The 23,537-nt window shown below is 43.3% G+C and overlaps 1 protein-coding gene across 1 annotated transcript in view; it reads left to right on the top strand.

Moving 5' to 3' along the window:
* Positions 1–23,537, top strand: part of DAB1 (DAB adaptor protein 1) — an 896,917-nt gene that overhangs the window by 228,554 nt on the left and 644,826 nt on the right. The window lies entirely within an intron of this gene.

Below are 23,537 nucleotides of genomic sequence, written 5' to 3'. Positions count from 1 at the left end.
GTTTGATCTCAAACAAAACCACGTTAGCTCTTTTTTTCTGAAATATCTCCCATTTCAATATATTTACTAACAAAAAGAGCTATTCTCAATTATGGAATATAAAGCCAAACCACATGTTAAATAACTGTTTCTGTGTAGGAAACAGACTTGTAGATTTACGAGCTTAGGAAGCAAGTACTGGTATTTTGTGGTCCTAAATTTTTAAATGATGGCAACACTGAATTATGTACTTCAGACAGGAGCCAGGAAAGCACAATTGAAAATGCCTATTCTTTTGACAAATTACAAGCATTCATTCTAGTATCTATTTCTTGTTTACCGGGGATAATGCTGAATGAATCATAGACTGGTGGATGGATGTCCCTTCCAACAATTTTAATTAGCAGCACTGCCTATTAGGATGAACAGACTGTTGCTTTTCTGCCATAGATTGCCCCAACCCCCTTAAGTGGAATAGAAATCTTATTCTCCACAAGGTAATATTCATCTCTTCCTCAGCCAGACAAGCATAGAAAATTAAACAATGGTCCGTTAAAAAGCCCAGATAATGTATTTATCATTTCCAGTTTATGTGAGTTTGCAAGGCAAATAAGAATGGGAGCTATTTGTTATGGGACCTTGGGGAACAAGGGACTGGAGAGGGGGCTGGGAGGCTGGAGGATCTAAGACTTGTAAAAATTCATTAAAAATATGAGGAGCTATTGGAGACAGAGGAAATTAATTGCTCTGAGGGATTCAAATGTCACTACTCATTTAAGTGACCTGGCGAGGAGGCTGAGAAACCTTTTATTCTAAGGGTTTCTGTCGAGGAGGGGGCAGGGAGCTGGGATTCCTCAGCTGTCAGGGTTTTTTTTTTTTTTGCATTTATTGGGTGGCTTATTGACATGTTAAGCTGACTTGTGCCCCAGCCTCCTCTAATGAGTAGTGTTAAATGAGCAGAGTGGGTCGGCATAGGGGAGCACTCCCCAGTAGGCTGGCAGGTTACTCAGAGGCATTCACAGCTATATACGTATGCCTGTAATTTACCACAATGGAGAGAAGAGGCCGATCATTTGAAGCTGGATGAAGTTTGGTCTTTTATTATTGGTTTTCCATCCACAAAGCTATTCTCTGAGGTGGAGTGAATTTGGAAAGACAAATTAAGGTTCCCTACCTAAGGAGGACTGGGGAGCACTAGCTTCCTAAAACAGTCATCTTTCCTAGACAGCCTGTCTAATAAATCTTTCTAATGCATTCTGCCTGTAGACAGAGCCTGAAAATATATAGATATGTAATGACTTAAAGTTTAAACTCAGTAAGCACCCAGAGTAATGAGGTATAAGTTTTCTCCAATGTGTGCCTTATTCTAGACTCAGGAATTTAAGGTTTCTGCTGGGTTCTGCCACTCAGCATATGGGAATCCCTATGCAAGTCACTGTGACATTTACCCCCTACCCCTTGCCTTTGGTGGATTATTTATAAACTGGGAACAACATTATATGCCTGTCTAATGTGATCATTAAGGATATCATGTACCCATCAAAGCTTTGAAGGATGGAAATATCACATACATATATCATGTCCTTATCAACCACTGCTATAGTCTGCTTTATAAGTCTTGGTTTTTAAACATGGAGCCAATTCAGTGGTCTGTGTTCTTGTCTGGGTCAAGGTTAAGGGCGCTGCAATGTTCTCTTGGTTTATTCAGTTATGAATAGCACGTCAACAAGCCAAAGAAGGAAGAACATATGTTTCCCTGAAGCTTTCTTTGGAGAGGGACTGCTCACATGGTTTATATGTGAAGCGTAGCCTTGGAGGAGACAACAGCCCTGGATACTTACTTCCAGGGACAAATCTAAAGAGATTCCACTTCTGTGATTGGCAAAAATTGTATCCCCTTGGAGTGGAGACAAATCGTGTATTTCAAGATGCATCATTGATGACCTCATGCATCATTGAACGTGGCACAGGAGGTGGTATTTGAAGGTTCTTCATCTATTCCTGTGAAGAGATATGATGAAGCAAATTAGAGTAGAGGTAGTAGGAAAGAGGTCTTTGAGAGGCCTTTGAAAGGAAAGAACTCCAGGCTCTGTCACTGGGTGGCGTGCATGTGAGGGGAGGAGGCACAGTGACTGACTCTAAGCTTGAGAATGTTCCCCAGCTGCTAGTGATGTCATTAATGGAAACACAGAAAATGCAGGCTTAGTCCTCCTCTGGGTAAGTAATTTGTTAGCATATACAACAGAGAGAGAGAGAGAGAGAGAGAGAGAGAGAGAGAGAGAGAGATAAGCCCAGAAGAGCAAGACTGGGAACTGCATTGAAAGGGAGAGCACTGTTTGAACTGTACCTCAAACAACAAGCCACGTGTGCTGGGAGGGAAGGGTTCGCGGTGGACATCCCACAGATGAGCAGCTGCTCACAGCACTGCTGGGCCCTGGTTGGGTAGAGAGACACACAATTGGCCTGTTACATTGCTTCAGCAATCAGAATTTTCAACATCGCATACACTCCGTGAATTTCAAAGCCTTCCATGCTGCTGGTGTCTCCTGGAAGTGATCCTGGGAGATGTCCTGCGTGTCATCATCAGCCAACCTTGTGGTAACCTAGGGAGGGTCTGACCTGTCCTGAGAAGCCTCAAGAGTTATTCAGAATAACTGTAAAGTCTACTTCTTGGTGTTCTGAAGTTTTGTGAGGTTTTTTGTTTTGTTTTGTTTTTTGTTTTTTTGGTTTTTTTTTTTTTTGCCACTTACTTTGTAAAATTGCTTGGAAATCTTCAGTTGGCATAACTGGCTGTTGGATGTTCATTTAGTATATTGATTTTCTCTTTTCATCTTTCTCTTTTCATCTCTATTCATTTATTTTCATCTACAGCCATCATAGTTGCGATATTATGCCTTCCCATTTGGGTGATAAAGCAGTAATAAGACACAAAATGTTTTTCCTTCTATTCTTCCTCCCCTTTTCCACCTTCTTCAATTCATTCCTTCAATGCATTCTATATGGCTCTTTGTTTATTTTCATTGTCTCAGATCCCCTATGTGGACTTTTTACTTTCCCTCATTCTTCTCAAAGAATCCTACATTCTCCAACTTGAGAAGAAATCAGAGATTCTAGATGCTAGGAGACTCAACTGTAGAAACTTTGAAAGGGTTCTTAACTATATGGTAATCCTTCTTATGTGTTATTTTTGGGGGTGATGATGATGTTGCATTCTAAAGCAGAATGTCTTGGGTTTGAATTTCTGCTCCAACACAGAACAGCTGTCTGACATTGTGCAGATCACTCTCTTTAAGCTTCAGTTTTGCAACAGTGAAATGAAGGTAAAAACAATAAATCGGTTATGTGATTGTTGTAAGAATTAAGCAAGATAATGCATGTTAGAGGAACTGGCATATTATATTTTCTAAATTTACAATGTTAGCCATTATTGTTTCTTCATTAGTACACACGTACTACTATAAACCCTTACAACACAAATAGAAGGTGTGTTGACCTTTGACAACAAGGAAGGGAGTTGTTGTGAAGATGTATTCCTAGTCTATAGCTGGTCTTAGAAGCTGGAAATCCCTGGGTACAAAGCACTGATAGAGGCTGTGTCTGTGAATGCACTGGGAGACCCCCCACTGGCTGGAGGCATCTGTGCACTGCTCTGTCAAAGGCCTGCAGATCTCCAAGCTTCTCCCACACTGCAGAGAGCATCTCCTGTCAACACTCTTCCAGCATCAGTTTCCTTCTCAGATAGTGTGAGAGCTTTGCCTTTAGTCACTTTGACTACATTTAACCACATTAACCCAGAATCCAGTTTCTTATGTGTTCCCATTAGATGGGACACAGGAAGATTCCTGGGTGGTTGAGAGAACAGAAGGGAAGTGGTGGCCATCATGGACCTGTTGTTGCTGATCTGCAGAGGCTCCTAGTAGGCATGAAGCTGCTCCTGGGCCTGTGACTGCTCACCCTCTCTCCAGATCCCAGGGGCTGCTCCAGCTCCTTGTCCTAATGGGTGGGCTTAGCACCTTGACAAGAGGTCCTGGCATTTGCAGATCATGTACGTCAGCAATCTGCATGAAAACCAAGATTCCAGTAGTTCCCGTAGGGCTTCAGACCCTGTTTGTGGTTTCCAGGCCACTTTCACTCATTGATATCCATCCTCCCAACCACTTGAGCCATCACCTGCCACCCCCACAGTGCAGATCAGCAGGAAGCCGGAATCAGGAACAGAGCCAGGACACTAACATATTCTCTCTGATTTGGGTTGTGGTATCCTCACCAGTATCTTAACCATCCTACCAAATGTCAACCTCTCTATGCAAAATTAATGTCACTAATATGACATGCCAAAGAAGCCCTTCTAATTATTTCATTCTCCAAGAACTGTTTCCTCCTCATCCTTCTCATGCCTTTTGAAGACAACATGTGGATTCTGGGTGCTTACAAGGCAAAAAGGTGAGAGGGAGGGAATCACAGAATTTAGACACCGAAGACCTAATTTGAATCCTGTCACCACAGAGTGCTGATTGCATCCGTTTATTTAGCTCCTGAGGACCTCAATTTCCTTAGTTGTTATATTGGTATACTCATAGCTGAGCTGCTTATGTTCAGATATTCTGTGAGTCCAAGAAGTCTGAGCAGCTCCACCTGTCTGAGGCCCTTAGCATTTGAATTCATTTCCCCAGTCTCAGATAAGCTCCTACCAGGTTTGTGGAAATGCTGGCTATGATCAGATGTTGAACTTTAGAATTCACAATGGAGTGACACATACGGACACTCTGAATTTTTAACAAAAGGAAAAATATCAAAAGAGTACCAAGGTAAATTCTTATGTCATTCAGGGTCTCCTATAGTAACTTTTTGCCCAAGTTGTTTGATAAAGACATTGAAGATAGTGGATCTTTTGAAAATGGTTACATTTAGAAAAATTACTTATAAATTTAAAGTATTACAGAACTGACCAAAAACAAAACTCTAAAATATGAAAGAATGACTAAAGAGTGACTAGTTTGAAACTAACAAAAAAAAAAAAAGAAAATTAGAACAGAACAGAACATCTTGTTATAAAGATAACTACAAATAAAGAACTAAACAAAATAATGAAGGGATTTTTTAAGGATTTATTTATTTATTTTGAAAGTCAGAGCTACAAAGAGAGCAGGATGACAGAGAAAAAACAAGATCTTCCATCCTCTGGTTTTCTCTCCAGATGGCCACAATGGCCAGCACTGGGCCAAGCTGAAGCCAGGATCAGAAGCTTCATCCAGGTCTCTTACATGGGTGACAGGGGCCCAAATGGTTGGGCCATCTTCTGTTTTTCTCAAGCCTAGCAGGCAGTTGGATCAGCCAGAGCACTGGTCCCATGAAGGAATTTTTTAAAGGAGTGGCACCTAAAAGTGATGAGATTAAGTTTATGACAATGAAGCTGCCCAAGATGAGACTCTTTTCTTTGAGCAGAGAAGTCTTGGGCAGAAGATGATGAAAGAAGAGGTAGTGACTCTGGGAACATCTGTGTCTCAAAGTGTGACATAGGTAACCAATTGTGAGCTCACAAACCTGTTAGAATCTCTATATTTGGCAAATGTATGGCTCCTAGATGAAGATGCAGACATAAGGTGACACTGGAAGTCTACATTCATGGCCCAGCCTCATCCTGCTCCTTGCACACATTTATCACTGAAAAACAGCCAAAGTTGAAGAAAACACACCTGGCCCATGCTAACAGCATGCAATGAGTGCAGAGTGCAACATCTGGTTCATGGCAGGGCCTCAAGATACGTTTGGTAGATGGGCACATGTATCAATGAATTGCCAAGAACTCCAAACGAAAATCTAGAGATTTCAGTAAACATCATGGCAACATCCAGGACACATTGAAATGGAAGGGGAAATGCCCAAGAGAATTACTCTTTTTTTTTAAAAAAAAAATTTTATTTATTTATTTGAGAGGTAGAGTTACACAGTGAAAGGGAGAGACAGAGAGAGATCTTCCATCTGCTGGTTCACTCCCCCAAATGGCTGCAACAGCTGGAGCTGAGCTGATCTGAGGCCAGGAGCCAGGAGCTTTTTCTGGGTCTCCCACACAGGTGCAGGGGTCCAACTGCTTGGACCATCTTCAACAGCTTTCCCAGGCCATAGCAGAGAGCTGGATTGGAAGAGGAGCAGCTAAGACCAGTACCCATATGGGGTGCCAGCGCTGCAGGCAGAGGATTAACCTACTACGTCACAGGGCCAGCCCTGGGAGAATTACTCTTTACTAAGGGTTTAACACATCTATGTTTGTAACATCTCACCTCCAATGGTATCCTGTTCTCAATGAACAAAGCCACAGAACAGGGTTAAATTGGCACCACTGGAGAAGGTCTGCCTGTGTGTGAAGAGCCCAATATTATCTCCTGGCAATCATGGAGTTGTTGCATGAGGATTTTGATTTTTATTGTTGGGGAGAAAATGAACTTGCTCCCAGAGATACCTAGGGTTGATAACAGAAGACCAGGGCTGGAGGGAGGGAGTGGATATCTACTAATCTCAGTTCAAGGCTGAGCAAAAGGAGAGAGGAGAGACCTGTGGAAAGGATCTGGCTATTTCAGAGTGGCAGGAAAAAGTGTAATGAGGGCATCTGGTCAACACAGTCTTCCCACCCACTGCTCAGGATCAGCAACATAAGTGAAGACACCTTAGGGCAAGGGCATCTGTTTCTAAGTAGATAAAGAATGCAGCATCCCCTGGGGCTGGTGTTGTGGCACAGTGGGTTAATGTCCTGGCCTGAAGCATCGGCATCCCATATGAGTGCCAGTTCAAGACCTGGCTGCTCCACTTCCAATCCAGCTCTCTGCTATGGCCTGGGATAGCAGTAGAGGATGGCTAGCCCAAGTCCTTGGGCCCCTGCACCCGCATGGGAGACCTGGAAGAAGCTCCTGGCTCCTGGCTTCAGATCAGCGCAGCTTCGGCTCAGGCCATTGGGGCCACTTGGGGAGTGAACCAGCGGATGGAAGACCTCTCTCTCTCTGTCTCTACCTCTCTCTGTGTAACTCTGTCTTTCAAATAAATAAAATAAATCTTTAAAAAAAAAAAGAATGCAGCATCCCACCTGTATAATGATTTTTGGATCCTTTGAGGAACACAGAGATTCCCTATTAAATCGCCTAATGTGGTTTATTATTTTTTCCAGTTTGCATTTTTCCCTCACTCTTTGCATTCTCCTATGGTGCTAGGGTCAAGTGGGATGTGTGTGTATGGTGAGCTGCATTTCTGTATCATTATTTCTAGCACTTAGCTCTAGGAATGATAAAAACAATCACCACTGAGCACCCCCATCTGCTAATGTTGATAAGCCTTCTCCTAAAGGAAACTTTTGCTGTCCACATTTATAAGGAAAGAAGTGGAGGCTCAGAGGAGGAAAGCAATTTTCTCCAATGTGTAGGGCTAGAGAATTGCTAGACTAGGACTTGAGTTCAGACTGTCTAGTTGATGTTTGTGATCTGTCCGTGTTTCCCATGAGCCTTGGAGCCTACAGTTGAGGGGGTGCTCTATAAAGGTGTCTTGTAAGGAAGATAAGAGAGAAGGATTGAGAGAACACAAGTACAAGGGGGATACCCATAGCCAGATTGGCAGCAGAGTGCCATGACAGATCACAGACAAAGGAGCCTGATACAAGTATTCCTCAGGGAAGAAGCTAGGTAGACTGAACTATGAAAAGAGGTCCCTGGGGAAGAGAGAGACACCAGTGAACTTTGGGAACGTAGCAGAAGTCAAGAAGTCAGAAATAAGATTGAAATGGAGAAAGGTCGCAAAACAGAGACTGGTAAAGCGGGGGCCTCTGCTGGCCAGCTCCCTGGCAAGGCACAACCTCCTTCCATCTCTGCTGTACACCCCCTGGCTTCTGTTTCTCATTCCCTACTCATAGCAACCTTGGAGGAAATTAGCACTATGTTTGATGAAGGAGGAATTAACTCTCAAATTAAGGGTTGTGTAAAATGCAGGACTGCCAATGGTGTGTATGAATGCCAGCCACCAAGGACTGCTCAGGCACCAAGCATTGCAGGCGTGTCCAATTTGCCTGAGATGATTCTTCCAAAGGAAATGCCTATAGGCATCATGCCTGATGGCAGACCTCATTGAAGCCAAGCTCATCCTTCCTCCAAGGGCTTTTACAGGAAATAAAATGCCATCCAGAGCTTGCATGCCCCAACCCCGAGATCCTTCACCTATGTGTTGGACACATGGCTGTAATGTTACTCTAATGCTGGTGTCTTTATTTATCAGTGTCTCTTAGCTGGGGACACTAGTTCTGGGTGTCCCATTGAAGATAATGCTCCCAGATGGCTCACAAATTAGGTTCAATAAAATGTAGTCATTCTTCTCCTTTAGTGAATCCTTAGTGCGGAACCCATTTAACTTACCTAATATCCTATTCGAATTGTTACATCCTGAACATGGATTCATTAGAACAGGGGAATAGGCTCCCAGGGAGGTCAGTGAGCATTCAGAATAGGATAGAGGGCATGGCATTGGAGCTAAAATCCTAATTTAAAGCTCTCCTTTATCCTTGTTAGCCATGTGGGCTTGGTTGTTTGGGTCACCCCTCTCTCATTCCTTTACCCTCAATTCTCTCACCTGTAAATTAGGATCAAAGGTGATTGTGAAGAGTGAATATGTGAAAAAGCTTTGGAAAATGTAGTGGTTATAGAAACATAAGTTAATGTACTTAAATATAAAGCAGCAAGAGAATTTACTTTAAATTTATTTATTTGAGGGGCTAGTGTTGGGGTGCAGCAGATTAAGTCACTGCCTGAGAAGCTGACTTCCCAGTTCAAGACACTGATGCTCCGCTTACAATCTAGTTCCTTGGTAATGCTCCTGGGAAAGCAGCAGAAGATTCCCAAGTAATTAGGCCCTTGCTAACCACATAGCAGACCCAGATGGAGTTCCTGGCTCCTGGCTTCAACCTGGCCCAGCCCTGGCCATTGCAGACATTTGGAAAGTGAACCAGTGGGTGGAAGATTCTCATTCTCTCTCTCTCTCTCTCTCTCTCTCTCTCTCTCTCTCTCTCTCTCCCTGTAACTCTGCCTTTCAAATAAATAAATAAACAACTATTCTTTAGAAATTATTTATTTGAAATGCAGAAGGAAAGGGAGAGAGAGAGAAAAAAAATGATAATGGATCTCATCTGCTAGTTCACTGCCCAAATACCTGTAACAGCCAGGGCTGGGCCAGACCAAAGCCATGAGCTGGAAACACAATCTTGATCTCTCACATAGGTGTTCAGGGACCCAACTGCTTGAGCCATTTCTTGCTGCCTCCCAAGGTAAGCATTAGCTGGAAGCTAGAGTCAAGATTGGAGGTAGGTCTGTGGAGAGAGAAAAGTTAAAAAAAAAAAAAAAAGATTGGAGGTAGGTGTCTGGTGCTGTGGTGTAGCAGGTTAAAGTCCTGGTCCGCAGTGCTGTCATCTCTTATATCGGCGCTGATTCGAATCCTGACTGCTCCACTTCCGATCTAGCTCTCCGTTGTGGCCTGGGAAAGCAGTGGAACATGACCCAAGTCCTTGCACCCTGCACCTGCATAGGAGACCTAGAGGAAGCTCCTGGCTCCTGGCTTTGGATCAGCTCAACTCCAACCATTGCAGCCATTTGGGGAGTGAAGCAGTGGATGGAAGACCTCTCTCTCTCTCTCTCTTTCTCTCTCTCTCTGCCTCTACCTCTCTGTAACTCTGCCTTTCAAATAAAGAAATAAATCTTAAAAAAAAAGACTGGAGCTAGGAATATAACTCAAGCAGTACAATATGGGATGCAGGGTTCTCAAACAATATCCTAACTGCTGTGCCAAATGTCTATTCCAAGAAGAGTGTATTATATCACTTGACACATACCCTTCAATTTGAAATCTAAGGATGAAAAAAATATGGAAGCAGGATATGGTAGGACTCAGAAAAATCTCAGAGATTATGCATTTCAGCTTCCTTTTAGACAGATGAGAAACTTGAGTCCCTGGGTGGGAGTAATATATGTCATATCACGGCCAGCGCCGTGGCTTAACAAGCTAATCCTCCGCCTTGCGGCGCCGGCACACCAGGTTCTAGTCCCGGTTGGGGCGCCGGATTCTATCCCGGTTGCCCCTCTTCCAGGCCAGCTCTCTGCTATGGCCCGGGAATGCATTGGAGGATGGCCCAAGTGCTTAGGCCCTGCACCCGCATGGGAGACCAGGAGAAGCACCTGGCTCCTGCCTTCGGATCAGCGAGATGCGCCGGCCGCAGCGGCCATTGGAGGGTGAACCAACGGCAAAAAGGAAGACCTTTCTCTCTGTCTCTCTCTCACTATCCACTCTGCCTGTCAAAAAAAAAAAAAAAAAAAAGTCACATCACATGGCAAATGGCACTGCACAGAACCTAATATTTACACGGCCTGCTTCTCCCACAAGCCTCGGCTTCCTCCTGTGCCATGCTTCTGCATACTGTCTACTGTGCCCTTGACAGATCCACTGAAACCAGAAGCCTCCAACATCACGTGCCTCTGAAGTCTGCCTTTTCCAATGCATTTATGGGGACTTTCTTGTCGCTGCAGTTAGGAGAACAAACTTTGCCAAGAGGGGGAAGGTGGCCTAGCCCATGTGACTTCTGTGGGGCTCCCTGTTTATCCCCTATGTGCCAGAGGAAGTGCCTCAAGTACCCGTGGATTCTGTTTCTGAAATACACTCAAACATTTCCTCCCCTCCCCCAACACATGGTAGCGTAAGCTCCCTGGGGGCAGGGGCTTGCTGGGGACCTCTTCTATAATCCCTGCCCAGTGCTTAGCACAGTGCTCAAAGCACACACTCAGTAGATACTTGTTGAGTGAAATAATGATGTTGTCTTAATCCAAACTCAGATTTTCTTTCTCTAGAGCTTCAACAGTGCTTTGCCTCTGAACTCACTCTTTGTAAGCCCTCTTTCAAACTGCCCTCTGAATATCCTGCTAAATTGCAGGTACGATAAGGCCACTCCTCTGCAGAAAATATCCCAGTGCTTTCCTTTGTCTACTGGAATTGGAAGAGTTCTTTCATGTAGGCCTTAAAGTTCCTTTTCTAACTTCCAGATGTGAGCTCTAGATTCTCCTCTTTCCAATCCGTACCTTTCAAAACACGTCACTGCACACAGATCTATACACCTGTATGGATTTCTCAGTCACACTGGGTTGCCTACGACTGCTTCCTGAACATACAGGGCTCTTTCCACTCTGGAAAGTCCTTTTCGGCTGTTATGCTTGGTGAACTCAGAGACATCGCAGAGATGATCTCTTCTTTACCTAGTTTTTAGGCTTTTTCCTTAAATAGTTTGGATGTTTTCCACAGTCTAGCTCACTGGACACACTCTTTGACAGCCTAGACTATGTCTTTATCCCTGTGGAGTAGACAGTGGAAGATAATGAGAAGCATCGTCCCCATCCCCGCACAAGGAGGCTAAATACAGCAAGGGTGGTTGGTGTGGCGAGGTCGGGAGAAGAGTGGAAAGCTGCAGAGGACATTGTGTTCAGAGCCTGTGTCTCTAGCTGAGGACAACGTGTGCTAACTACAAAGAAAACGTAAACACAGATTTTTATCTCCTCATTTAACTCTAATAAAGTTATCACACATGATTTATTGTTTTTATTAATGAAAAAGCAACAGAACGTCATGCATTTGTGAGCACTTTTTTGATTACTTATGTATTCATGAATTTTAATCTTAAAACTAAACAGGTTACATGGAGTTTGGAAATTGAAAAAAAAAAAAGATAACTGTGATCCATCCTTTGGGTGTATTTCATCCAGTCTTTATTGTATACATTTTTATAATGTTTCATTTTACATGACTGTTATTATGACTGTCAGACTACACATATAAGGCCTGGTTGGTTTTTGTTTTGGCCCATACCATAAACCTTTCTCTGTGATGCCGAATACCTCAATAATAATATGAATTTGAAGACTTTTTTAAAAAAATATTTATTTATTTATTTGAAAGGCAGAGTTATAGAGAGGCAGAGGCAGAGAGAGGTCTTCCATCTGCTGATTCACTCCACAGATGGCTGCAACTGCTAGAGCTGTGCCTATCTGAAGCCAGGAGCCAGGAGCCTTCTCTGGGTCTCCCATGGGGGTTCAGGGGCCCAAGGACTTGGGCCATCATCCACTGCTTTTCCAGGCTACAGAGCTGGATCAGAAATGGAGCAGTCGGGACTCCAACCGGCGCCCATATGAGATGCCGGCACCGCAGGCAGAGGCTTTATCTGCTGTGCCACAGCACTGGCCCCGGTAATATGCGTTTTAAATGACTGAATAATACTCTGTTGAATTAACGAGCTATTATAGGGGTAGATTCATTATAATGCATTATAACTTCCCTATTGTTGAAAATAATTTTCCTTGCAGGATTTTACTTTTGTTAATCATATGTGAAGTTGCTATCACACACAAAGATTCTCCAGACTTTGGGGTTATTGCCTTAAGATGACTCTGACACATCACTTATTGGTAACTTTTCTCCTTATTAAAAATATTCAGTGTAGGGCTGGTGCTGGGGCGTGGTGGGTGAGGCAGCCGCCTGAAGTGCCAGCGTTCCACGTGGGCGCTGGTTCACATCCCAGTTGTTCCATTTCTGATCCAGCTCTCTGCTGTAGCCTGGAAAAGCAGTAGATTATGGCCCAAGTTCTTGGGCCCCTGCACCCACGTGGGAGACCTGGAAGAAGCTCCTGGTTCCTGGCTTCGGATCAGTGCAGCTTCGGCCATTGCAGCCAATTGGGGAGTGAGCCAGTGAATGGAAGACCTCTCTCTCTCTCTCTGCCTCTCCTTCTCTCTCTGTGTAACTCTTGACTTTCAAATAAATATATAAATCTTAAAAAAAAAAAAGTATTCAGTGCTTCCTCTCACCCTACCTCCCTTCCATGTCTTCTAAATAAGGGATTTAAAGCCCTGCATCCCTGGACCCTTGTCTTTAGCTCCATGTTCTGCTGACCTGCCTGTGGTTCTAGTCCACATACCAGGGAGTCCCTCCAGTTCTGTGCCCATGCTCAGGCTGCCTTTGTCACACCATATATCCTGTATTTACATATGTACCCCCTAAACTCTTACACATGTCTGCCTGTACTTTCCCCTCGCATGCCTTGATTGCCTTCCTGTGTGTATTGCCATCATAACACTGAGGATGCTCCATTGAAAACACATGACTCTCTTTGAAGCTGAGGAGTGTATTTTTTTCATTGTTTTGCCACTGGGCAACATAGTACCCAACACATAGTGAAATGTGGGATAGTTGATAAATAAGCCCATCAATAGATTTGACAACTGGGCTATTTCTGTAATGTGTTATGGAGAGAGGAAAATATTTTAGATGCAAAGTACTGACAGAGAGTAGGTGTCTCCTCTTATCTTAAAAACAGCATAAAGTAAAGCATAAGAGGAACAAGACCATAAATGGGATTACTGTAAAGAAACTAAATATTGAAGGATACTGAAGACTTCGCATTCTTACAGATATGTAACATCTTGTTGTTCTGACATTTGGTCATCCTTTCTCATGAAATACAATCCATGTGCCACCATTTTCTCAAATTTATCTGCAGCCTTGTGACTCTCCTGAATGCAAGGCTCCATCTGCATCCTTAAACATCTCCATGCATGTCTGTTGACAACTCAAACTTAAAAAACCTGGAACCAAGCTTGTGTGCATCTCTCCCAGCTGCTCTTTCCATAGCCATCCCATCTTAGTGAGTGGCAGCTTGTCTTCTGGATGCCTTAGCCGAAAGACATGGAATTCCCTTTGACCTCAGCCCTTTGGTTCATCCCCATGTCCAGTCCACAAGCACAATGTGTTGGCTCTGCCATCAAACTAACATTCAGGATTCAGCCACTTCTCACTACAGTCTCCATTGCTATTGCCATAGTCTAAGCCACAATAATTGTGTGTCTGGATTATAGAAATTAACTCCTGGCTGATTTTTTTACTTTCAGTCTTGCCCCATATTTTGCACTCAGGCAGTGTCCTTTCAAATGTCTTTCCTGTCTTTAAAGACCTTTAATGACAGCCCAGCTGAATCCTGCCATGGTATACTGGTCTGCTCTGGCTGCCATAACTGGAACCCTAGAGACTGGAGGCTGAAATGACCATTTATTTTCTCACAATTCTGGAGCCAGGAAGTCCAAAATCTAGGTGTCAGCAAATTCAGTTTCTAGTGAGTCTTCTCTGACTTACAGTTAGTCACTTTCTCACTGTGTCTTCTCACAGCATTTCTTCTGCAGATTTTGAGAGAGAGAGAAAGAGAGAGAGAGAGAGAGAGAATGAGAGAATGAACCCTCATGTCTCTGCCTTTTCTTCCAGAACACCAACCCTAGCAGACTTCAGTGCCACCCTAATGACCTCATTAACCTCAATCATCACCTATAGGCCCTGTCTCCCCAAGTACCATCATTGGAGGTTAGAACTTCAACATAGGAATCTGAGGGGTAAAATTCAGTCCATAGTGCATGGCCTACAAATTTCCATGTGATTCTGTGGCTCACTCCAGCTGTCCCAGCCACACAGCCACACTGGGCTCCCTGTGACTCCTTGAACATATGCACTATGCTCCTATCCCGGGGACGTTGCACTGACTGTCCCTCCAGACATCAGCATGACTTACCCCTCATGTCTCTGCTCACATGCCATTTGTTGGCTGTTCTTACTTGAGCACCTTATATGAAAGATCACACTCTCCCCACCCCTGTAAAGCATTTCCATCACTTATTTCCTCTCCTCTACTCCAGCAGAAGTATAAGCTCTACAAAGGCAGGAATTGTATATCTTTATGTCTGTAAATGTGAGTATATTTTCTGGCACACAAAAGATACACAGTAAATATCTCTTGAATGAATGAACAGAAGTTTCTTTTATATTCATTATCTATTGGCCTCCAACCGAATCTGGAAGAGGGTAGGGTAGATATTTGTTCTACTTTCACAGATGAAGGAAGCTAATACTCTTAAGGGTTAGGTTTCATATATGTAGTGATAATTTCATTTGTTGGGTGCTTAGTATTGCCAGGGGATATGCATACTGTCATACTTGCTTTTATTTAATCCCTGGAGTAATCCTAAAAGATTATATATTATTATCCCCATTTTAACACAATTACTTACGCCTTGGAAAGGTTCAATAACTTGCCCAAGGGAGCCACTAATAAGTGACAGCCTACATGTGAACCCTAATCTGACTTCAAAGAACTGGTTTTTATCTACTATTATAGCTCACATCCTTTCAGCACAATGCCATGTGCCAGGTACTATGCTAAATCCTCACAATAATGCTATGAAATATGCTCCACTGCTGTCTTCATTCTGAGGATGAGATCACTGGGGTCCTGAGAGGTTAACTGTTTAGGGTCACATCCAGCTGACCTAGAAGTCTGTTTCTTAAATGCTAGACTTCTGTTAAGAACCAGGTCTTAAACCTAGGACTCCCTACTTTCCATTGCCTGCCTTTGTGCTCTACCTGCCTAAATTAACCTGAAGATCCAAGATGCCCTGACCATGACACACTTTCATATTTGCAATTCTGATCTCAGTAGGTCCCAGTGAAACAAAGTTTTGGCTGATAAGGCAAATTAATGTGTCCATTAAAAAGACTCACATGTTGTATGACCTAATCATTTAAAAGGACTCTTCCAGGTTAGGTCAGCTTCCTTGCATCTCTTCTCTTTCTTCTTAGATACCTGGCAAAATACACTTTTCCTTCACCCAGCCTCTCTCTCCTCTAATGATATAGCTTAGGTTCAATGGTGAAGAAGGATAATTGAATCTATTTTTCAGACATTCATTGGTAGGCTCTATTCTTGGCACATATTATTAGAATTGGGAGAGTCAGACATTTCTTTAAAGTTGAGATTGTTGGGCCAGTCCAGGGAGATGAATAAAAGACATTACAATGCCAGCCTCAGAAAATATGTATGGCTCATATATTCCTTGCTTTGCCCTACCATCCCAGTACAAGGCTTTTTCAAACACCTTTCTAGAAAAGGACTCCTCCTTTAGGGGGTGTCTGCAGTCTGCCCTGGCTGTACACTCGTCCACCACACATTGGGCCAGTGCTTCTCAAAGTGCAGTCCCCTGAGACCAGGAGTAGCAACAGCTTCACCCCTGCACTTGCCCACATCGGCTAAATCAGAAACTCTGTGTGTGGGACCCAGCACTGTTTTCCCAAGATGCATGCAAAAGTTTGAGAGCCCCAGAATTAAGAGAAGGGTCACCTCTCTCCCCTCCAGCCCTCATAACCCTGCAGGTATGAGACAACAAGGTCACAGCTGCCCCTAGCTTGCTCTTAAGTTGCAGCCACAGCTACAGCTGGCAGAGAGCTCCATTTGGGTGCTCAGATCCTGACATTCTGGGGACATATGTTTGAGCCTAGTTCAGGGAACATGTTTAACTGTAAAACATGTAGATAAGGTACATTTGTGGGTAATTGTTGTCTGCTTTAAGAAAAATTTCATTACACACCTTTCCCATTTTGATTATATCTTTGTTCTTATCTAAAAGAGCAAAATAAGAACTATTGTTTAATTGAGTGCCTTCTGTTTGCTTTGTCTTCCACATATGCGTTTGAAACAAGTAGTGCTACAACTCTTTTGAAGAAGAGCTTCTCATACACTCACTATTTCAAGACTTTCATTATGTTAACCTGTCCTGCTGCTGTGTGCCTCCATGTTTCTAAATAACACGCACATATTGCTGTTTCTTGATGTGTTTGTTTCAGGCATTATCTCTTGATTTGCTCTTACTGTAGACGAGAATTCAGTCGTTGTGAGTTCCCCTTCTTAGAACAGCCTCCTGCCTCCACACACACAGTCCCCTCCACATTGTTTCAGCTCCAGCCTTCCTCCTCCTGACTCCTCCAGTGCTGGCTTCTCTCCATGAATAGATGTGTTTATTGTGGGCGCCCAAACCTCCAACCCCCCCCCCAAATCCTGGACACTGAAGTCTAACTTCCTCCACTCTGTTCAGTCACCTGCCACTTTGCCTTCTGCTTCCAGTCTCCAAGAGTGTATTGAAACTCTCCATCTGCTGCAGCTCATCCTGATTCCATGTTGAACTAGAAATCTTCTCATGCTGAATGTTTCCCAAGTTTCACACAATTCTCCCCAGTGCTTCCCAAGTTTTAAATATGATTAAAGCGAAGGTTTATTTTTCTCTTTTATTTTAATAACTTATCTGTTGCTGTGTTATGGTAGAGTAGTATTATGTTTTTATTCTATATTCATAGGTTAACATTTGCAATTGATGTTTCATACTATGTAACCTTTTATATTTGAAATGGTGCTATTCTTAAAATTCCCTCTGAATGATTCCCTCACTTTTGGATGTTACTGGGAAGGTCTTAGAGTCAAATTAATGATATTAAAAATGACTTTGCTTTAGAGGCATATAGCATATTGAATTTTTACCATGTACTAGGGATTATTCAAAATCCCTTACATGTATTAATCACTTAATTCCCTTGAGCTTTGCCTCCTTAAATGTGTACTGTAAATAGCAACATTTTACAAGCAAAGAAACTGAGTCACAGTGAAGTTAAATAATGAGCACTGAGTTCCTCTACGGTGCAGCATATATTAAGCCACTCTTACAATAACCCTGCTTGTGTCTGGTGGAGTGCTTTAGAGACTCCTGAATATGTTAATCCTATACCAGTTTGCAATGTAGGGATAGTGGTTCCCTGGTCTCCTTAAATCCCATATAACTCAGGCCCTAAAGCCCTGTTTCCTGCAGGCTGTTTCTTTGGAAGCCCTTGGTGGGATATTTGCTGTACCTAACATCACTCTGGCCCTCCTCCCTGAGACTGACACCTGTGTGCAGCCTATCACAGAGCCTGTGTCCTGTTACTGTGTAACAGGGGCGGTACCAGCCTTGAGAGAAAAGCCAGCCTCCCTTGCCCTTGGTGATGGGGTCTCCTGGCTCCTCTTTTGGGTCCTGGTACATTTCCCTGCTCAATGTTGTATGACTCCATTTGGCTGACTCCATCCAAGGAATGGCAATGGTGCAGCAGGAAGTGACAACTCCACTCATGAACATAAATGATTCCATGGTTTGGGTATTTGTTTTACAAACTAGGAATATTTTATTTTGAAAATATACAGAATTTATAAAATTAAAACTCAAAAGATTTAAATTATTTATCATGCTTTTGATACAAAAACATATACATATATTACAAATATCAGGATAAATTTACAAAAGGTAAACATTGTGACTGTTATAAGTTTTGGACAGATAAAAGTTACAAAGAGAAATATTCCAGCTACAAACTAAACAGCATGTAAATTAGTGAGCTGTAATTAATTATGAAAGCTGAAAACCAAAACATTATTTTCTTCCTTTAAAAATAAAAAATAAAGTGGGTCAGTGACATCATTGAGTTACAAACATATTTTTGTGCAAGCTTTTCCTACTGCAGAAATAGCTCTTTCTGGTGATTTTCAGACTAGTCGGAAAAATGATGAAGAGATACTTAAGAGCCAACCCTAAATATTTCCTTCTGCATTTCATCTTCAAATAATTTTATCTCATACTTGATAACTTTGCAGAGTTTGAACAAGCTCTCCTCCCATGCCCTCCCCAACAAAGAGTAGGTTCCATAGGGATTAGAAGCTAGCTCTCTCTCTGCTCCTGCCAGAGAAAGCATTTGATTTGTCTGCATGTTGTATATGCTTATCATGGGCAGTTGGTGACTGATACAGAAGTCCCTGCATTCATTATCATACTGACTGTCACATTCCTAGCCTCCTCCTGCAGAAATTCCTTGAATCCTAGTAATAATTGTTCTTTTACTAAGCGCTTTGCAGGACCACAGCATAGTTGCATATTATAATTCTTAAAGGCTTGGACCTGTCTAGACTTGTAGAATTTGCATCAATTTGTCTTTTCACATAATTTGAATAATGAAATCATTGACCTTGCTCTACAGATATTAATAACTTAAATTCTGGATTTAAAAAAAACATTAAAGTAGCCTACCAGCAAATCCATGGCTCATTCAGTAGTAAAATATAGCAGCGTATGCTGTAATACCACAATCTGGTCATCTCTCCTCTTGTGGAGTACCCAGCATGCCTTGAGGCCCAGATTCCAATCAGTCTGAAGTCATGCAGCTAGCAAGTGTCAACACTGAGAGTGAGCTCAGTTCTTGGGCTCCTATAGAAAGAGTAACTTCCACCATCTCTGTCTCCATCCCTTTCATCTAAGGAGACCCCATGATATCTACCCTGAGAATGAAACAAATCATTGAAATTTGGTCCTAGCAGAAATTGTCAATTGGCTGAATTTTAAGTGACTGTTTTCCTGAGGTGAGGGTCGTTCAGTACCTGAGTGGACTCTGGAAGCAGGTTATAAAGTTTCCTCTTCTGTCATCTCAAAAATCATCATGGGGCTGGCATTATGGCATGGTAGGTGAAGCCACTGCCTGTGTTGCTGGCATCCCGTATAGGCACCGGTTTGAGTCCCAGCTGTTCCACTTCTGATCCAGCTCCCTGCTGATAGTCCTGGGAAAGCATCAAGAGATGGCCCAAGTATTTGGACCTTTGTACCCATATGGGAGATGCAGAGGAGGCTCCTGACTTCAGCCTGGCCCAGCCTTTGTGTTATGGTCATTTGAGGAGTGGGCTGGTGGATGGAGAATCTCTCCCCCACTCATCTCTTCATCTCTCTGTGTAGCTCTGACTTTCAAATAAATTTTTTAAAGATTATTTATTTATTTGAAAGGCAGAGTTACACAGAGAAAGGAGGAGAGGCAGAAAGCGAGAGCGAGAGCGAGAGAGAGAGAGAGAGAGAGAGATCCCATCTGCTGGTTCACTTCACAATTGGCTGCGATGGCTGGAGCTGTGCCGATCTGAAGCCAGGATCCAGGATCTTCACCTGGGTTTCCCATGCAGGTGCAGAGGCCCAAGGACTTGGGCCATTTTCCATTGCTTTCCTAGGCTATAGCAGTGAGCTGGATCAGAAGTGGAGCAGCCGGGTCTCGAACTGGCACCCATATGGGATGCCAGCACTGCAGGCAGTGACTTAACCAGCACCAGCCCCTCAAATAATTTTAAAAAAAAAGATCTTAAAAAAAAGAATTGGGGCCAGAACTGTGGTGCAGCAGGTTACAGCATTGGTCTGCAGCACTAGCATCTCATATGGGCTCCAGTTCAAATCGTCACTGCTCCACTTGCAATCCAGCTCCCTGCTGGTGCACCTGGGAAGGTGGCAGAGGATGGCCCAAGTCCTTGGCCCCTGCACCCATTTGAGAGACCTGGAAAAAGCTCCTGGCTACTGCCTTCTGATCAGCTAAGATCCAGCCATTGAGGCCATTTGGAGAGTGAACCAACGGATGGAAGAATTCTCCCCGCCTTCTGTAACTCTTACCTTTGAAATAGATAAAATAAATCGTAAAAAAAAAAAAAAAAAGAATTATCTAAGAGTTTGAAATTTTACCCAGGTTCCATGTGACCTCTCAAGATCTCCTAACAGTTGGAACTCTGCAGGGCCATGCAAGCCCAAGGTCCTGGGAGTTGGACGCCAAGTCCCCTGCCAGCAGGCCCGTTGGCTGGCCCCTCTCGCCAGTGACACACCTGATGACAGGGCTGAGTGATGCTGCCCCTCTGATTTTTGGGTCTCACACTCCCCACACTTCATTGTGCCGTTATCAAAGCATCCAGGTGGAAGGAAGGGCTCAAGAAATTGGAAATAATCTCACTTATCTTTCCTCTATTTGCTCCTTTCATCTTTTTCTGTTTAATAAGCACAAAGTAAACACAGAGTGATTTTTTTTTATTCTGAAATGTTATGAACATTAAGCTCTGAGTATTATCTCGGGAATGCATTTCATTTGAACTCCAAGGAGCACTAATGTAATTTTTTAAAGGTAAAAAAAAAAAAATCGACATTCGTAATGTCACCACGATTTCCCGTGGCTGTGGTGTATGTAGAAGGCCTCCCTCTGGCAGGTCAAATGTTTCCATGTCCGTTCAGATGTTTTTTGCTTTTGAGGCCCTCAAGACTTTAGCAGAGGTAACTCCTGAGTACCTCAGCTGCATTCCAGATATGAGACTGTTTTCATTGCAGAAAATTCTATCATTTGTCAGTCACCTATCATAAACCTGATCCTGTGGTGTGCTTGTGAGATGGGGTTCCTCCTTTAACTCTTTTACTGCACTTCTGCAGATTAGTTCATATTATCCCATTTTGCTGACAAGCGATGTATACTTCAGAGGCATTGAGCTACTTGCCTGAAGTCACCCGATCAGTAAATATCAAAACCTGGCTCCTCAGGGGAGCTGTCTGCTTGCTGCACACAGGTACTTCCTACTGCACTATCCTGTCTCAGCACTCTTGCCCCTGGCCAGTAACTGCCAGTTCCTCCCCTCTGGCCCTGGGTCTGGATTCTCAGCCTGGACTTGTACTTGATCAGATCCCCCTCGAACTTGGTAGCCTGCCAGCATTCTGTTCACTTGGCCCAAAGTAAGCCACTGAGCTTCTATCCTTAGAGAAACCGTGATGCATCCCATCCTCACCTCATCAATCACTCACTCTGCAATCACCCGCTGTGGATGCATCACCACATCACCAATGCACCTGTGCACTGCAGGTGACGGGGACAGGCAGAGAGCCTCCTCCAGCCTGGAAAGTACCCAGTCTTGGGGATGGGGACAGGATGAGTACAGTCTGGAAAAAAAATACAATGATAATTCAGTGCATCACGTGGCATAAAGAGGGACGCATAGTGTGTCACAAGATTTCCTGCAGTGAACCTAGCCTGCAAATATCTCTGCAGGCTGTCAGGTGTCTGGATGGGTTGTACTGTGTTTCCTCAAAATTCGTATGTCAGTGTCAGCCCCCGGTACTTCAGGATGTGACTGAACTCGGCACAAGGGCCTTGAAAGAGGGGACTGAGGTTAAGGGAGGTTATGGGGTGGGCCCTAATGCAGTCTGACAGGTGTTCGTGTAAGAAGGGGAGGTTGGGACCAACAGAGAGACACCAGCATGAGCACACAGAGTGTAGGCGAGAAGGCGGTGGTTCCTGAGCCAAAGAGCAAGGACTCCAGAGAAACCAAATCTTTCGACACCAGGATCTGGGATTGTGAGAAAACACATGTTTGTGTTTGAGCCTCCCAGGCTGGGGAATTGTGTTATGGTGGCCTTGGCCGACAAAGGCCATGATGCAAACCCCGTGCTCCTCCCCTTTCTTACCTGGGCTGTGTTGTCGCCTGCCCCTTCCTTCACCAACCCCTGTCCCCTCCCTGCCTCTCCCCTCCCTGCCTTCAGAGCTCCGCACAGCACTCAGGCACAGTTCTCTGATCAGTGGTCGCTGAGCAGGTTTTTCACAGGAGTGCTCCAGCCGGTAGCCACATGAAATCCACATCAGTTTTAAAATACTGATATTGGCAGGGCACAAATAGCCCCCGGCCATTTATTAGGAATGGATGTTTCTGGCATATTCTCTGTCATCTTTTCTAAACTGGGCTCAGAATCTCTCCCAGGTGTAACAGCGAATGTGTCACTCTTATGTAAAGCAGTACAGAGAAGAGACCTGTTCTTCAGAATTGTATGTGTTTCTGAAGATTTAATTACTTATATAATATTATGCATATTTACCCATTTATGTTTTTAATCAAAGGTTTAAAATTTGTAAGAACTCTGTGAAAGTAGGAAATGCTACAGAGACAAGTGAGGAGAGATCAAATAGACTGCTAATTAAGTTAATGCGCATTCAATGCTTGGCATAGCACTGGGCACATAGAAGCACAATGTACGTGTTGGACTTAATTATTGCTTTGAGACAAAATTGAAAGTCTGCAATGCACAAAGACCATTGGAAAACATTGGGAAGAGCAAATAAAAACTGGAAATGAGAAGAATAAAACATTGTAAGACTAATCTGATGAAAGTGCCTGATAAAATCACCACTAAGAGTAACGTGCAAACAAAACAGGAAATATGGGTTGTACATGTGAGCACTGCAAATGAAGATATTTGGTAATGAGCAAAATCCATTTTTTGAGTGACTAGTAGTATGAACGTCATAAATGGCAGTAGAATATTCATGGAAAACATGGAACGGAATTATAACTTGATTTCAATGCCAAAATTATTGATCATACTTTATAAATGTGAGGCACATTGCACTTTATACATGCTTCCTTATATGGCATCACATTGATTGTGATCTTAAGATATCCTGGGTTGTTAGGCAAACAAGGGCTATTATTCCCTTTAACCTGAAGCTCCAAGAATATGTGACTTGCTCAAGATCACACCACTTAGGTTAAGCAGAATCAGGACTCAGATCCAAATAATTTTAATTCCATGTAGATGCTCTTTCCATCTCCCCACCAGCCATTATATACCCAGGAGGTCACAAATATCTCTCCTGTGAGGGGCATTGTAGATGTCCTCCCAGGGAAGTAATGATTAAACTGGGTCTGGAACCTTACGTTCTCAGCACCTTCTTCTATCAGTGTTGTGAGGGAGTAGTGCAAAGAGCAATAACCTTGTTAAATCTACTTGCAGAGGATGAACGAAACATTTGAACTTGGACAGGCAGAGAAGCTAGAAGGG

The sequence above is a fragment of the Lepus europaeus genome, chromosome 5 (assembly GCF_033115175.1).
Source record: "Lepus europaeus isolate LE1 chromosome 5, mLepTim1.pri, whole genome shotgun sequence".
Classification (NCBI taxonomy): domain Eukaryota; kingdom Metazoa; phylum Chordata; class Mammalia; order Lagomorpha; family Leporidae; genus Lepus; species Lepus europaeus.
Note: the sequence above shows the minus strand (reverse complement) of the source record. Positions and strands in the feature narration are given on the sequence as shown.